Consider the following 18,102-nt stretch of genomic DNA (forward strand, 5'->3'; position numbering starts at 1 on the left):
GGGCAAGATCAAAGTAGCACGGAGGGAGGTTAGCCAACTAACGGAGTTGCAGAAAGGTGCGACAAAGAAGGTGCATAAGAAATACAGCAAGCTGTCCATACCTGAGGCCTTGGAAACTGCCAAGCAAAGACTCACAGCCTTGGCCAGCCGCTTGAGGAGGTACACCAGAGAGATAGAAGGCAGGGGAATAAACCAGCTGTTCTCCACAGAACCAGCAAAGGTGTACTCTCAGTGGCAAGGGAACAATAAGAGAACAGCACCACCAAGGCTGGAGATGGAGCAATACTGGAAGAGCATATGGGAGAAGGACGCAACCCATAACGGCAATGCTCAGTGGCTAGTGGATCTGAGGGCAGACCATAGCGACCTCCCTGAACAGGGTCCAGTAACCATTACAGTGGCAGATATCCAAGAAAGGGTCTCCAGTATGATGAGTTGGACAGCACCAGGGCCCGACATGGTTCACGCCTACTGGCTGAAGAAGCTGACTGCACTCCATGAGCGTCTGGCAGCACAAATGAACCAGCTGCTAGTTAACGAGAGACACCCGGAATGGCTAACCGAAAGTCGAACGGTCCTGATCCCCAAGGACCCCAAGAAGGGACCGGTCCCATCCAACTACCGACCAATAACCTGCCTCAGTACTACATGGAAGCTCCTGTCAGGCATCCTATCGGCTAAGATGAACAGGCACATGGGTCAATACATGAGTGGGGCACAGAAAGGGATTGGCAAGAATACCAGAGGCGCAAAACACCAGCTACTGGTAGACAGAACAGTCAGCCGAGACTGCAAGACCAGACTGACCAACCTGTGCACTGCCTGGATTGATTACAAGAAGGCCTATGACTCAATGCCCCACAGCTGGATACTGGAATGCTTAGAATTGTACAAGATCAACAGGACCCTAAGAGCCTTCATCAGGAACTCAATGGGGATGTGGCGTACAACACTAGAGGCCAACTCCAAGCCCATAGCACAAGTCACCATCAAGTGCGGGATCTACCAAGGAGATGCTCTGTCCCCACTGCTGTTCTGCATAGGCCTGAACCCCCTCAGTGAGATCATTAACAAGACTGGCTACGGATACCAACTATGGAATGGAGCCAAAGAGAGGGAAGGTAGTCAGAACTGAGGGGATTGAACTACCAGAAGGCAACATTGCAGACATAGAGGACAGTTACAAGTACCTGGGGATCCTGCAGGCAAATGGGAACCATTAAGAGGACGCTAGAAAGGCTGCAACCACCAAGTACCTGCAGAGGGTCAGGCAAGTCCTGAGGAGTCAGCTGAATGGTAAGAACAAGATCCGGGCCATCAACACGTACGCCCTGCCCGTGATCAGGTACCCTGCTGGGGTAATAGGCTGGCCAAAGGAGGAGATAGAAGCCACTGACATAACGACAAGAAAGCTCCTTACCATGCATGGAGGGTTTCACCCCAAGTCCAGCACCCTGAGGCTGTACGCTAAGCGGAAGGAAGGGGGCCGGGGACTGGTGAGTGTCAGCACCACAGTCCAGGATGAGACAACGAACATCCAAGAATACATTGAGAAGATGGCCCCAACTGACCGAGTGCTCAGTGAATACCTCAGGCAGCAGAAACCCAAGAAAGAGGAGGGAGACGAGGAACCATCATGGAAGGGCAGGCCCCTGCACGGTATGTACCACCGGCAGATAGAGGAGGTGGCTGATATCCAGATATCCTACCAGTGGCTGGACAAAGCTGGACTGAAAGACAGCACAGAGGCACTAATCATGGCAGCACAAGAACAAGCTCTGAGTACAAGATCCATAGAGGCTGGGGTCTATCACACCAGGCAAGACCCCAGGTGCAGGCTGTGTAAAGATGCCCCAGAGACAATCCAGCACATAACAGCAGGGTGCAAGATGCTAGCAGGCAAGGCATACATGGAACGCCATAACCAAGTTGCCGGCATAGTGGACAGGAACATCTGTGCCGAGTATAACCTGGAAGTCCTGAGGTCAAAATGGGAGATGCCCCCAAGGGTGGTGGAGAATGACCGAGCTAAGATCCTGTGGGACTTCCAGATACAGACGGACAAAATGGTGGTGGCTAACCAACCGGACATAGTGGTGGTAGACAAACAGAAGAAGATGGCCGTAGTGATCGATGTAGCGGTTCCGAATGACAGCAATATCAGGAAGAAGGAACACGAGAAGCTGGAGAAATACCAAGGGCTCAGAGAAGAGCTCGAGAGGATGTGGAGGGTGAAGGTAACAGTGGTCCCCGTGGTAATCGGAGCACTAGGTGCGGTGACTCCCAAGCTAGGCGAGTGGCTCCAGCAGATCCCGGGAACAACATCGGAGATCTCTGTCCAGAAGAGCGCAGTCCTGGGAACAGCTAAGATACTGCGCAGGACCCTCAAGCTCCCAGGCCTCTGGTAGAGGACCCGAGCTTGAAGGATAAACCACCTGCAGGGGCGTGCTGGGTGTGTGGTATATATGAATGATTTTAAATAACTTTCATTTGTATTTTGAAATATATTTCAATATATACAAAAATGGCCAAAAAATATATGTGCTAAAATACATTTTAGAATATATTTATAACATATTTTGAAATGTATTTTAGCACATATATGTTTTGGCCATTTTTTGTTTTGAGTACAAATTAGTATTCATAGTAACTTTTAGTAATGACTGTCTCAGCACCAATTACTGTGAAAGCCCGACTTCTGATGCAGTCCTCCCTACCAACCAGATTGGTGAGCCTTAGGTGCCTATATGAGCAGATTTATTTCCTTTAAATTCACTAAGAATACGGTCAAACTGGGCCAGTACTGGTTGATAACATCACAACACAACAAAGAAAGACCTAATCGGGTTCTCTGAAATCTTTGATTTAAGTAGTTCAAAGTCTTTGTGAACTTTCTCTGATGAAGAAATCAAACAAACAAACCCATTTAAAAGTCAAGTGAATGGTGTTCTTTTCATTCAAATTAAAACTTTCCTGTCAGGATTGCAAGGCGGGACTCAAATGCAGGAGTCAGAGCTGCTTGCAGATGACACCCAGCTCTATCTGTCCATGAAGCCAGATAACACACACCAATTAGTTAAACTGAAGGAATGTCTTAAAGACATAAAGGCCTGGATGGCCGCTAACTTTCTGCTTCTTAATTCAGATAAAACCGAGGTTATTTTACTCGGCCCTGAAAATCTTAGAAATATGGTATCTAAGCCGATTCTTACCCTGGATGGCATTACCTTGGCCTCCAGTAACACTGTGAGGAACCTTGGAGTCATTTTTGACCAGGACATGTCCTTCAACGCACATATTAAACAAATATGTAAGACTGCTTTCTTCCATTTGCGCAACATCTCTAAAGTTAAAAATATCCTGTCTCAGAGTGACGCTGAAAAACTAGTTCATGCATTTATTACTTCCAGGCTGGACTACTGTAATTCATTATTATCAGGATGTCCAAAAAACTCACTGAAAAGCCTTCAGCTAATCCAAAATGCTGCAGCAAGAGTCCTGACAGGAACTAGAAAGAGAGAGCAGATTTCTCCTGTTCTGGCTTCTCTTCATTGGCTTCCTGTTAAATCCAGAATTGAATTCAAAATCCTGCTCCTCACATACAAGGTCTTAAATAATCAGGCCCCATCTTATCTTAATGATCTTGTAGTACCAGATCACCCTATTAGAGCACTTCGCTCTCGCTCTGCAGGCCTACTTGTTGTTCCTAGAGTATTTAAAAGTAGAATGGGAGGGAGAGCCTTCAGTTTTCAGGCCCCTCTTCTGTGGAACCAGCTTCCAGTTTGGAGACAGACACTATCTCTACTTTTAAGATTAGGCTTCAAACTTTCCTTTTTGCTAAAGCATATAGTTAGGGCTGGATCAGGTGACCCTGAATCCTCCCTTAGTTATGCTGCAATAGACGTAGGCTGCCGGGGATTCCCATGATGCATTGAGTTTTTCCTTTCCAGTCACCTTTCTCACTCACTATGTGTTAATAGACCTCTCTGCATCAAATCATATCTGTTATTAACCTCTGTCTGTCTTCCACAGCATGTCTGTTATCCTGTCTTCCTTCTCTCACCCGAACCAATCACAGCAGATGGCCCCGCCCCTCCCTGAGCCTGGTTCTGCCGGAGGGGTCCAGGAAGGTCTGTATGAAGACAGGAAAGATACCCGGGATAGCACCAGGGCTACACTACCTGAATAAATACAACGATCCAGCGAGGATCAACACTCCACCAGGGCCTTAAGTATTGCCTGAAGCAGACAGCAGAGAAGTGCATAACATCTCCAAACATACCAAAACATAATAAGGTGTCATCCTGCAAAAAAAACACAGTAGGTGCCTCTCACAGTGTACACAGCTCTGTCCTGGTGTTATTTATTTCCAAAAGAAAACATTTTACACAATGTTAATTTAGCATAACCAGAAACAAGCTCACTTGTACCTTTGACACATTTTAAGCAACATATCTGTCTCACTTTCCTTCTTCCTTTTGTTTTCCTGTCAGTCAGTGTCTTACCTTGGAAGGCAGTTTCACAGGTTCCCCGGGTGTGGTCTCACGGTTGGATAACTGATAACATGATAGGTTACGTTTGTTTTGTTGGTTTTTTGTGCCTCATTCTCAAATGCTCTCTGAGGAGATACGCTCTCTGCCAAGTAAGCACTTAATATATTTAATATATTTTAACTAAATCCATGTCCATGCATGTGTTAATTGGCTTAATGTAAGTAGATGTGTTTAGATGCTGCTAAAATAACCTGTAACTAATAGCTTCAGAAGTAACTTTTACGTGAATGTTCATAGGAAAAAATATTAAGTCTAAAAAGTGAAAGTATGCATTACATAAAGTTTTTTTCCAATTTTAATTTGAAATTCTCATTCAACTATTTGAATAAGAATACTTTGATCTAACTGTTTAAGACGCTTTAAATGCTGTCACATTTTGTCATTTTGATTTTTCTACCAAACTAATACAATCAATGTTAGCTTTAAGTCATGAGTGACTTATTTTGGATGGAGCTCTGGAGTTTGTAGGCTTTCCATTGTAGCTGTAAGCTAACTCTTTATTGTGACAGCAAATACACAGAAGTCGATCAATACAAAATTATCTTCTGACAAGCTGTATTCCTAATAAACTGCACACATACCTACTACCAAAGTATTCTTGGTAGGACGTTTTGTAAAATCTTAATCCCAGTACTCATTTACAGTAGAGGTGTAGCTGTCAGGGGAATACGGAGGTGTAGAGTACAAAAATATATCCCATAACAAAAACTGTAAATAAGCGGGGAGATTATTCTGTTCACTTATTCCATGTTGTTCATCAGCATCTACAATCTGAACTGTATTAGTGACTATAGTGACAGCTACAATGGAGCTGTTGGCTTAGTCCTTCAATTGTTTGAATTTCCACAGAACACAGTCACAGTTAGAGTGACTGTACAGTGTGGAATGTGACTAGAGATGGCACGATACCACTTTTTTATGTCCGATACCGATACCGATATCATAAATTTGGATATCTGCCGATACCGATATGAATCCGATATAATGTTTTTTAATCAACAAAACTGTTTTTTAAATATCTTGCTGCATTTTGTATAAGTTCATACTCAAGTTTAAAACAACAACTACACTAAAGCTATTCTGTTATACCTGTATGCAAAAAAAAATATTTCATAGTTCAGCAATACTGATCAATCTAATAAACTTAAACCTGCACCATCCTCCCTATTCTGGTATTTTAAAGAGTACTTAGCATAAATATTAAGCAACCTAACTAATAGGGTTCCAACTCCCAGCAACAACAAAAATAAATAAATAAAAAATAGGGAACCACCCCTCACGCGCCACCTCATGATGCTTAATCGACGTAATCAACCTTAATTTGATGCAGTGTGAAAAAAAATGCACAGAAATCAATTATTTTTCAAGAAATATTAAATAGATTCAACATCTTTCTTCAACAAAATTGCACACTGCACAGATGGTACCTTCCCAAAGGAAAAAGTACTATAGCTTACTAGGGTATATATATTAGACGTAATAGTTACTATATACAGTAATTGACTTCTATTCATTTTACATCAAATTAAAACTTTGGGTGTCAGATAATTATTTATTAAAAGCTAGACATTTTAAATGAGAATAAGAAAGAAAAGTATGTCTTTGTGCCCCCTTTTCCCTGTTAATGCCCTATCGGCCCCCCTGGCTAAACTTTGCTAGATCCGCCCCTGCACAGTTACCAGCGTCAGCTACGTAGAAAAAGATCCTCGAGTAGAAAGTAATATTAAATACATTCTAACAACAGCTGATCAAGCTTAAACGTGCTGCTGTTGTTCAGCCGCTGGTTTCCTCTTTCTGGTGCAAAGTGGGCCAAAAGCAAACTAGCGACACGGATTTGCGACAGAAAAGCCGATCAGCTGATCATTTAAGCAGTTTCATGATTGAAGTAGCAGCAGGAGAGGCAGTCGCTTGTTAAGCTTAACGCAGGAATGCTTTACAAACATTCAGAGATGGACTTACACACTTGCTTTACTTCTCTCGGGGATAACTTTGTCGGAGATGAAATGCCGGGTTGCTAGCGAAGCTCCACATGCTATCCAGACCACCGACAGGTCCCGCATGCCACAGCCGCTCTATCACGTGATGCATACTGCTCCGACGTGCTAACTTCTGAGGTGAGTTACGGCGTGTTGCAAGTTTTGTGAGGTGCTTTCGTGATATTTAATGGATCGGATTACATTTTTTATTTTTCTCCGATATCCGATCCAGTAATTTAGGTCAGTATCGGACCGATACCGATACGTAATATCGGATCGGTCCATCTCTAAATGTGACTGAAGTATTAATGCCAAACCAAACGAACAAACTATGATTTAACAAATGACACTAATGACTCACTGACAGCTCATCAGTGTGAAGTTTGGCAAACACTGGAATTAGAGTAGAATGCCTTTTATTGTCACTATACACATTGTGTCAGTGAGATACAGAGTAGCTCCTACTCAGTGAGGACATGTGGGAAAAGAAAAGGGGGGTGAGGTGCACAGTTCTGCAGCACTATGTACATATGAACAGTTTGCAAACAATATCAGCTGTACAAATATACAATCAGAAAACAATAAATATTTACAGTGTGGGGTTTTGGCACGTTAATATTGCACCGTGTTTTAGGAGTGAATTAGGAGAGGGTCATTTTAATATGGGTTCATTTTAGAGGATTCTGAAGGCAAAGATAGAAAGCAAAGAAATACCCAGATGTCATTATGTCAGGTGGAGACATTATTTCTGAGGTTCATTAGCAAACTCAGTCAGGCAGTGCTGTATATACTGTATAGTATTCAGCCAACCCTCATTTCTTCAGATTGTGCTTCCAAGGAGCCAGACTTAAAAAAAATATATATATATATATATATAAAAAAACACCCAGCGCGCCCCTGCGGGCGGTTTATCCTTCAAGCTCGGGTCCTCTACCAGAGGCCTGGGAGCTTGAGGGTCCTGCGCAGTATCTTAGCTGTTCCCAGGACTGCGCTCTTCTGGACAGAGATCTCCGATGTTTTTCCCGGGATCTGCTGGAGCCACTCGCCTAGCTTGGGAGTCACCGCACCTAGTGCTCCGATTACCACGGGGACCACTGTTACCTTCACCCTCCACATCCTCTCGAGCTCTTCTCTGAGCCCTTGGTATTTCTCCAGCTTCTCGTGTTCCTTCTTCCTGATATTGCTGTCATTCGGAACCGCTACATCGATCACTACGGCCGTCTTCTTCTGTTTGTCTACCACCACTATGTCCGGTTGGTTAGCCACCACCATTTTGTCCGTCTGTATCTGGAAGTCCCACAGGATCTTAGCTCGGTCATTCTCCACCACCCTTGGGGGCATCTCCCATTTTGACCTCGGGACTTCTAGGTTATACTCGGCACAGATGTTCCTGTACACTATGCTGGCCACTTGGTTATGGCGTTCCATGTATGCCTTGCCTGCTAGCATCTTGCACCCTGCTGTTATGTGCTGGATTGTCTCTGGGGCATCTTTACACAGCCTGCACCTGGGGTCTTGCCTGGTGTGATAGACCCCAGCCTCTATGGATCTTGTACTCAGAGATTGTTCTTGTGCTGCCATGATTAGTGCCTCTGTGCTGTCTTTCAGTCCAGCTTTGTCCAGCCACTGGTAGGATTTCTGGATATCAGCCACCTCCTCTATCTGCCGGTGGTACATACCGTGCAGGGGCCTGTCCTTCCATGATGGTTCCTCGTCTCCCTCCTCTTTCTTGGGTTTCTGCTGCCTGAGGTATTCACTGAGCACTCGGTCAGTTGGGGCCATCTTCCCAATGTATTCTTGGATGTTCCTTGTCTCATCCTGGACTGTGGTGCTGACACTCACCAGTCCCCGGCCCCCTTCCTTCCGCTTAGCGTACAGCCTCAGGGTGCTGGACTTGGGGTGAAACCCTCCATGCATGGTAAGGAGCTTTCTTGTCTTTATGTCAGTGGCTTCTATCTCCTCCTTTGGCCAGCCTATTACCCCAGCAGGGTACCTGATCACGGGCAGGGCGTACGTGTTGATGGCCCGGATCTTGTTCTTACCATTCAGCTGACTCCTCAGGACTTGCCTGACCCTCTGCAGGTACTTGGTGGTTGCAGCCTTTCTAGCGGCCTCTTCATGGTTCCCATTTGCCTGCGGGATCCCCAGGTACTTGTAACTGTCCTCTATGTCTGCAATGTTGCCTTCTGGTAGTTCAATCCCCTCAGTTCTGACTACCTTCCCTCTCTTTGTTACCATCCGACTACACTTCTCCAGTCCGAACGACATTCCAATGTCATTGCTGTATAGCCTGGTAGTGTGGATCAGTGAATCGATGTCTCGTTCACTCTTGGCATACAGCTTGATGTCATCCATGTACAGGAGGTGGCTGACAACTGCTCCGTTCCGTAGTCGGTATCCGTAGCCAGTCTTGTTAATGATCTCACTGAGGGGGTTCAGGCCTATGCAGAACAGCAGTGGGGACAGAGCATCTCCTTGGTAGATCCCGCACTTGATGGTAACTTGTGCTATGGGCTTGGAGTTGGCCTCTAGTGTTGTATGCCACATCCCCATTGAGTTCCTGATGAAGGCTCTTAGGGTCCCATTGATCTTGTACAATTCTAGGCATTCCAGTATCCAGCTGTGGGGCATTGAGTCATAGGCCTTCTTGTAATCAATCCAGGCAGTGCACAGGTTGGTCAGTCTGGTCTTGCAGTCTCGGCTGATTGTTCTGTCTACCAGTAGCTGGTGTTTTGCACCTCTGGTATTCTTGCCAATTCCTTTCTGTGTCCCGCTCATGTATTGACCCATGTGCCTGTTCATCTTAGCCGATATGATGCCTGACAGGAGCTTCCATGTAGTACTGAGGCAGGTTATTGGTCGGTAGTTGGAGGGGACCGGTCCCTTCTTGGGGTCCTTGGGGATCAGGACCGTCCGGCCTTCAGTTAGCCATTCCGGGTGTCTCTCGTTAACTAGCAGCTGGTTCATTTGTGCTGCCAGACGCTCGTGGAGTGCAGTCAGCTTCTTCAGCCAGTAGGCGTGAACCATGTCGGGCCCTGGTGCTGTCCAACTCTTCATACTGGAGACCCTTTCTTGGATATCTGCCACTGTGATGGTTACTGGACCCTGTTCAGGGAGGTCGCTGTGGTCTGCCCTCAGATCCACTAGCCACTGAGCATTGCCGTTATGGGTTGCATCCTTCTCCCATATGCTCTTCCAGTATTGCTCCGTCTCCAGCCTTGGTGGTGCTGTTCTCTTATTGTTCCCTTGCCACTGAGAGTACACCTTTGCTGGTTCTGTGGAGAACAGCTGGTTTATTCTCCTGCCTTCTATCTCTCTGGTGTACCTCCTCAAGCGGCTGGCCAAGGCTGTGAGTCTTTGCTTGGCAGTTTCCAAGGCCTCAGGTATGGACAGCTTGCTGTATTTCTTAGGCACCTTATTTGTCGCACCTTTCTGCAACTCCGTTAGTTGGCTAACCTCCCTCCATGCTACTTTGATCTTGCCCTCTAGCCTCCTTCTCCATGGAGGGTACTGCCCCTTGTGGCTGTTCAACTTGTAGCCAAGCATCTCACTGATCACTGCTGCCGTATTGTAGATCAGCTTGTTAGTGTCGGTAATCGTGGTTGTAGGTATTGCCCGTAGTGCTGCATTAACATCATCTAGCAGACCTTCTGAGGGTACTTCACGTAATCTTGGTAACCGGCTACGGGGGATCCAGGTTTCAAGCTTATATATATATATAATTTCTTCTGAACAGCGCAAAATTTCTCCAAGCTTTTGTCGTTTTTCTTTTCAGATTGGCTGTTTTCTTCATTCATTTTTGTTTTTGGTAAGCCACTTAAACGCCGCCCTATTCAAGGATAAAAAGGCTACGTAACTCAAGGAAGAACCAATGCAGTGTCTATGCAGAAAAATTAACAAAGAACCATTATACATTTTCTGTATAGCTACTTTGTTACTAGCTGCCTGTTGCAAAAAAATAAAAAATGGTGAAGACAATACAGTTTGACAGACACAAAACAGTATTTTTGCACCAACAGGGTGATTCCCAAAGAGCCACTAGCTCAAAACTAATCTTGATTAATCATGGTGTGCAGTGTGTCATTGAGAAATGGCAGGCCCAAAGATTATCTACAGCGGACTGAACAATATCTAAAAGTCGTGTTCTTAAGAATAAGAAAAAGTCCAGCCAAGACCTGCAGAGGAGCTCAGAAATGCAGCTGGCCCTTCAGTTGAGTTGTCCTCTGTGGCAAGAGTAGGAAGGTTCAAAGTTTTTCAGTGTTTAATGTCTCCATGTTCCCCTGATCAGCTTCAGTGAGTAATACAAATTCTTAAAAACCTCTTTCTTTCTGTTGGCAGCAAACAATTTTACAACAAATGTTATTTTTCTATAAGAATCAATATATGATCCTAAAACAGGACACTTACTCCATACTTGGAGATCGCATATCAAATGTATTTGTGCAATAAGCTTAGGATTGAATTCTGCTTTTGTATTTAATCTTCACTAATCGTAACTCTCAAACTCTTAAACACCACAGAGTCTCCAGCTGAAAGAACAACTGAAACTGTTGAGAGCAGGTTGTTTGAAAGCCCCACATTTCCACTGATTCACAGCATCTTTAAAGTCTAAATCTTGTCTTATTTGTAAAATTATTGCATTCTATTGTTATGTTTTTGTTTTTTTCTGTTGCCATTTTATCATCATCATAGCTGGCCTGACCATCGGCCCATCAGGCAAATTTTTGTTTTTATGGGCCGATGTTTTTTTGTTGTTGTCTTTTTTTCCGTAACGGTGTAAACAGTGAAAGGTGGTGGATTGGACAGATGCTGGCAGATGTGTAAAAATAACTCAATTGTTTGGTGGTGGCTATGGCGGAGCTTCCACAGATTCAGTAACATTAGCAAGTGGTGGAGGGCAGCAGGTGGATGAGGGAGAGGGGAGGCGGAGGAGCAGAGACCCGAAGAGGGGCTGGTCCGATTGTCAGGTGAACTGAACTTCAGGTAAGAAGTTATGACCTGCAGTCTGTCTGGGTCAGATATAAACCAAGTTTAGTTTATTTTCGCTGTGCTGACGTTTTACAGTCAGCTACAATAACTCGTACTGCGTGCTAGCTAGCATGACAGAGTTTCTATACAGCTGGATGGGTGCTGTGATGTTATTGATAGTGAACTTTATTTTATTCATAAGGTTAGTTAGTAGAGTTGCCAACCGTCTCATAAAAAACTGAATCGTCTCGTATTCAGAGTTAATATTACTCGTTTCGTATTGAGCTGAAAATAAACGTGATTTCAGAATGGAAAAAAAAGACACAAAGCTGGATTTATTCTGTCTTTACACTATCAGCTGCCTCTTCTCCTCTCATTCTCTCCCCTGCCTCTCCTGTTGCTACTTCAATCATGAAACTGATCAATGATCAGCTGATCGGCTTTTCTCTCTTGCTTGTTTATCTCCCACTTTGCGCCAGAAAGAGGAAACCAGCAGATGTCGCGTTAAACAGCAGAAGCACCTTTAAACTTGATCAGCTGTTGTTAGAATTTATTTAAAATTAATTTCTAGTATCAGCTGATGTTTGCTGGAGCCACAGCTGTAAAGCTGCTGGTCATGATGTCGGTTTGGTTATGTGATGAGAGGGAAACATGAAGATGAAACCAGGAGATGTCCTTACTGAATCATCAGAGCTGAACAGGTGATTGAGAAACAGGTTTACCTTTTAGTTAACATGAATGAGTTGAAGGGAAGTTATGAACTGTTTCTGAGAGACAAATAACACCAGGATCCTTTTCTAAGTAGCTGACAGCTGGTAACTGTGCAGGGGCGGGTCTAGCAAAGTGTTGCCAGGGGGCCAGGTAGGGCATTAACAGGGAGAGGGGGGCACAAAGAAATACTCTTCTTTCTTATTCTCATTTAAAATTTCTAGCTTTTAACAAATAATTATCCAAATCTTACAACCAAAGTTTTCATCTGATGTCAAATATATAGAAATCCATTATTGTACATAGTAATTTTTTGAGGGTCCCAACATAATTTCTTCAGAAGTAAGTACTGTATATGATGCCAGTATTTTCTGTACCAGTACTGTGTGTAAAATGCCATCAAAAAGTTGGTTAAGTTTTATTCTTTCTCACCTGTCTTTCTGTCTCCTTTCACTTTTTAAAGGTTGCCATGTTAGAAAAAATATTTTGCCCTGCCATGCTGTTTATTGATGTGGCAAATGAATGGTTTATGAAAATATCACTAAATCTGTCATTTATTATTTTTTAATATTCAGTAATGATCATGTCTCACCTCTAGTCTTCTCTGTCTTCATTTCAGGTTTCCACCATGTGTTGTAGATAGTTCAGGAGGTTAACTCAACCAAGTCTTTGGGTTTCAGCTAAGTACTGTTTAGAATAGCAGAATAGGGAGGATGGTGTAGGTTTAAGGTTATTAGACTGATACATATATACCAACAAGACAGTGTACATCACTGTCACAACGACGTTTGTTTTCATTCAAAGGCTTTATGGTTTTTCCTATAATACCTGGTGGGCCCGTCTCTAGTCAAAATGCCCGGCTGATTTTTTTGTCCCAGTCCAGCCCTGATCATCATCATCAACATCTGGTAGCATGTTAACAGATTAACAGAGAAAGTGGGTAACCCCTGTTGTGTAGCCTTTATAGATGTCCAGGCATCTAATGCAAAGAAAGCCTGTGTTAAACATTATTTAGGTCTGGTGCACTAGGTGTAAGCTATGATTGGATAACATGTTAGCCTTAGCAGCTATATGTAAGTCTTTACAGCGTTTTGGAAACAAGAATATTTATATTGGAGTTTTTCCTGTAGAGAATGTTTTTACTTAAAAGTACTCAGATATTTTCTTCTTTTTTCCAGTTTCTAAAGACTGTGGCACTTCCAGGATGTTCTGCCTGTGGATATGTTTGAGTGTGTTTTGTGCTTTACCAAGCACTGTATCATCAGATCAAGGTATTTTTATCCCTTGTACTATACTATTAAGACACTGGGACAAATAAACAAGGAATAACATCACTTATTGCTTTTTTCTCTTCCAGGCGTGTCACTGACGTGCAACGAGACTGTCAACATTACCGCTGGAGAAAATGTGATTCTAACCTGTTTCATAAATTGGATTTTAGAAGGAGAAGACTGTGTTGGTCACAGTTATGTCTGGCGTAACACAAATGGCACCAAACTCTGTGACAATGGCGTAAAATACGGCTGTAAATGGAATAATTATACCTATGTGTCACTGACCATCTTAGATGTGATAGAAAAGGACGTTGTCACAGTTGAAATCTCGACAACCTGTGGTATGGAGAAATCCCGTCCTATCAGAGTACAGCCAATCAGCGGTGAGTGTGTTTCAGAATTTTAAAGTCCGTGTATGCAGAACACGTTGTATTCAGTGTACCTGTCGTGTAACTATATTGTACTGTATTCTACAGGTGAACAAGCTGTATCAGATCGGTTGCAGGAGGAGTCAACACATGCTGCAACCACTGCGCTTTGTGTTTTTGCCTCTGCTGCTGTTGTTGTGGTCATTTTGTGTTTCCTGTATAGAAAATACAGATGCAGAGTGAGAGGACAGTGACATAGACTGCACCAGGGAGTACAGACTGACAAATTCAGATTGTTTTTATCAGTGAACGGGTGGATATGAATGTATAAGCTGTTTATGAAAGCTAGTCCTCACCATCGATGACTCTGCTCCTGACCCGTCCTGTTGTCATCATTTTTTTTTATCATCCGTTTCATTTTTAGTCTTTCAGAAAATTCTTTCTTGTGTTTATGCTGACTGAGCAACATTCACATGAGGATTTTATGTGATTAAAAGAGCTCTGTCATATAGTTAAAAGAGGAAAATGATGATGAGCCAGCATTGATGTAGATGTTGCACTGTGCAGTAAAGACTCTATGTTGGGATTTTATTTAACTTTCTGCCTTTAGTCTCTTATGTCTAAACACTGGCTTGCTTCTTGCTTCTCTGCTTCTAAATTAGGTTTAATTGCATTTGCAAGAAACTTTTTTTTCTTTTAAGTTCTTCCTTTTTGCACGGTGTTGACATGAATTTATTTTCATTTATAATTCTTCACTTAGACCGTTTTAAAATATTCACTTATATGATTTTGATTCAGCGTGGACCTTCACATATTTAATTCTGGCTCAGCGAAGCATGAACCATGGAACGGTGAAGTTTAGTAGGTCATTCTTACTTTTAACCACTTGGGAAAGCTGTCTGTATTTGAACAGCCTGTGGCTCTGAAACTGATGACCTGAACCTGTGGATACTGAAGGAAGTTGAGGAGTTTAATGATTCAGAATCTTAGTAGTCTAATATGAGAGTATCGGGATCATACCAGAAGAGTAGGGTCTCAGACCTCAAAGTTTGCAGGTGACACTATTGTGTTTGGAGTCATTGCTGACAGGAATAAATCAGCTTATAGGTGTTAGGTGGAGCAGCTGACCAGGTGGTGCAAGGACAACAACTCAGTCTTGTCCTCAGACAGATGATTCAAGCCTATGAAACAAGGATCAACCTGTGAAAGAACAGGTTACACCCTGAAGCAATTATGTCAGTTAATGCTGAGCAAAGCAACAGAAAGGGAATGTGCAATATTCTGAAAGACAAGTGCGCGTGACTGTTTCACTTACTATCAAAAAGAAAGGTTATGTTTTTGTGTGCATGTAGGCATGTTATCTTTCTTTATCTGACAAAAACTTTGTAGGTGTGTCGAGCTGGGTCATGTTAATGATTTGGCTTAGAATTTGGCTTACATCCAGCAAGATCTTCAAGGTAAACTTTAATGATTTATAGATCGAAAATTTACAAAAAGATTTTTAACTTAGAAACGATCATTCTTTTAAGTGTGATGTAAATTGGTAACATATAGAAAGTACTGTACAAAGATGTAAAATATCAGGTCACATTTGCCCCTCCATGAGTCTCTGCTTTACCATGGTGCAGAGGTTTGTGTGTGCCAGGGGCTAGCTTTAGTTTAAACTGAATTGTTTTGTGCTGTGATTCTATATCTATTTATACTCTCGTTAGTTTTCCTTATTTTGTGCTCGTATTTCCCGCACTGAATACTCTCGCCTTTGTTATCCTTCACACATTTTGAATTACCGCTCATTGCCAGATGTGTTTCTTGTAGTGAAGTATTTTGGGGGCGATTTTTAGTTCTTTCTCTTGTCGCTCCTTATGTTGACTTCCTCCTGTGCAACCTTTTGAAGTGTTTTTAGATTTTGGCTTTTTATGCTGTTTATTTTGATGCCTTTACATGAATAACCACTGCCTCTTTTGGAAATACAGATTTTTATTGTTGGACTTTAAGTCTGTGGACATCTTTAGACTACTCCTGCTACCACTGCTACAAAAATAACTAAAACATTTTTTAGTAATTAATCCCAACATTTATAGCTTTTTTATTTAAAATAAATAATAATCAGTAGCAACTTTTCATTCATCTTACTTTGTTTATTCTCATATGAACTGTCCCAAGAGTCGATTTGAACGTTAATGTTTACAAACAGAGAGTACCAAAAACAACTGTTGTCCTCGGGCATAATGGACACAAGAGGCCAGTTTTGTTTGGAAAACTGAAATAATTTTTATTTCATCAATGTTTTATGTTGTAATCTCAAAGTAGTTCATCTAGACTTCATGTTGAGCAACACGTGTGCCTCTTACATTCCCTTCATCTCAGCAAATCAGTTATTTTAACTCTGACAGGTGTCCTGTATCAACTGGATACATTTTATTTATATATATTTTTGTAAGTCATTCTCAGATGCTCTCCAAAGAGTTAAGTTCTCAGCTAAATGAGTGTTAGTCCTTCTGCAATGGATGTTATAAATTGCTTCTTTTTCTGAGGATAACTGAATCATGTGCTTGGTTTTACAAGAGTGATGGAGAGCTGTTTATCCAAAAAATATTGTTGTCTTTTTTAACAATACATGTACGTGATCTACCAAGGAGTAGATACTCCATAATCTGGTCCCCCTTTCACAGCTTGATGATACCATCTTCTTTTGGCTAAATCAGTAACTATTTGCAGGGTATCGACATTTAGGGAAGTGTCATGGTTCTGGGTCATTTTGACCTAGCATTTTCAGTTTCTTGTATTTTTGTGTTTTTTTCTGTATTATGGTTTGTTTTCAGAGTCTTTAGTTGTCCTGTTTTGAACGTTATAATCCTAAGTTTGAGTGTTATTGTAGTTAAGAGTTTTGTTCTAAGGTCTAGTTCAGTGTCTAGTCTGTGCCTGTCATGTTTCCTGTTTTCCTTTGAAGGTCCGTATCTCATGTTAGTGTGTCCAGTGTTACTCTCCCCTGTGTTGTCATTGTTTCATTCGAGTCAGCTGTGTCCTCATGTGTCTTCACTTCTCCTGATCACGTCATGTGTCTATTTAAGCTCTCCATCTCCCTTTGTTCATTGTCACGTCGTCTGTGTTACCTGCCACCACGTTGTCACAGTCAGAATTGTCGCAGTCATTGTCGTTTATAGTAGAGTCTTAGTTTCTCCAGTTTAGCTTCTAGTTTAGTTAGTCACTGTCCCTGCTGTTTTGTCATGCCACCTTGTTTCAGCCATAATAAATGCTGGCCTTTTGTTTATCTCAGTTTCTCGTCCTCTGTGTCCTGCTTTTGGGTCTGCTTCAAAATTACGCCAGCGAACCCCGCCGTGACAGGAAGCTGTTGAAGAGCTGTCGAAAGATGTCATGTTCACAGTGGTTTGATGAGATAGCCTTTATTTGTCGGTTGCAGTTGCCCACAACCGAGATGACAGACCTTGCCGACCGTACATACAATACAGAAACATCACATTGGGGAGACAGGTCAGGCTAGGTAGCAAGGGGAAAAAAAACCTTGAAAAAAAGCTGGTTTCATCATGGTATTTTTGCTCACCTGAAGCACAATCTCAGCTTATCCAATACAAGTTGCTTCACAGAAATTACTGGACTCCCAGTAAGTTAGTCAGGTTGAAGCTTGCTGACAATGACACCTGCTGGAAATGTCAAGAGCCTAAGTTTTAATATTACTCTTATTAATCTTTCTGGATCACAAAATAAACTTTAAACATATTTTCAGGCGAGAAAGTAGCCGTGTAAACTTCAAATATCTGCTTGGTTTATCAAGACATTGCATATTTGCAAAAGTGCTCCAACATTTTTGGAGACGTCTGTTACCCACCCGTTCGATAGCTAGCCGGGGTTCAATGGTCACTCGAGCCGGCGAGAACAGCGGACTCCTGGCTACATCAATTTCAGACCCTGGCCGTCTTTCGCTTCTCAGGTTAAACAATATATATAAGTCACTCAGATCACTTAAAAATGTTATTGTTTGGCTTTTTTCTGTGTTTTATTTGTTGTGAGTAAATCGGTTTGGCTGAGATCAAAGTTATTAGATTAGATTAAATAAAACGTTATTAATCCATTGGGTGGGTTCCTCCAGGGGTTTTACACAGCTGAATAAACGTCAAACAGAAAACTGATTAAACAGAAGTATGAGACGGTCGAGAAATTACGGCAGTGTCCTGTTATATTTTAGATAGCAAGGAGCAGACGGCCGAGTTTATTAAACTCCACCGACACAGCGGTG

The 18,102-nt window shown here is 42.5% G+C and overlaps 1 long non-coding RNA gene across 5 annotated transcripts; it reads left to right on the forward strand.

Moving 5' to 3' along the window:
• Positions 1-4,600: 4,600 nt before the first annotated feature.
• Positions 4,601-17,123, forward strand: LOC309712879. Of its 5 annotated transcripts, none has more exons than XR_014278435.1 (4): positions 4,601-4,642; positions 13,384-13,476; positions 13,563-13,862; positions 13,956-17,123. It is a non-coding gene; the product is annotated as an uncharacterized lncRNA (long non-coding RNA). The 5 variants fall into 5 exon arrangements; XR_014278436.1 differs by lacking the exon at positions 4,601-4,642 and adding an exon at positions 5,972-6,667; XR_014278437.1 differs by lacking the exon at positions 4,601-4,642 and adding an exon at positions 10,839-11,512.
• The last annotated feature ends 979 nt before the right edge of the window (positions 17,124-18,102 follow it).

Source organism: Aulonocara stuartgranti, assembly GCF_965226115.1.
Source record: "Aulonocara stuartgranti genome assembly, chromosome: 8".
NCBI lineage: Eukaryota > Metazoa > Chordata > Actinopteri > Cichliformes > Cichlidae > Aulonocara > Aulonocara stuartgranti.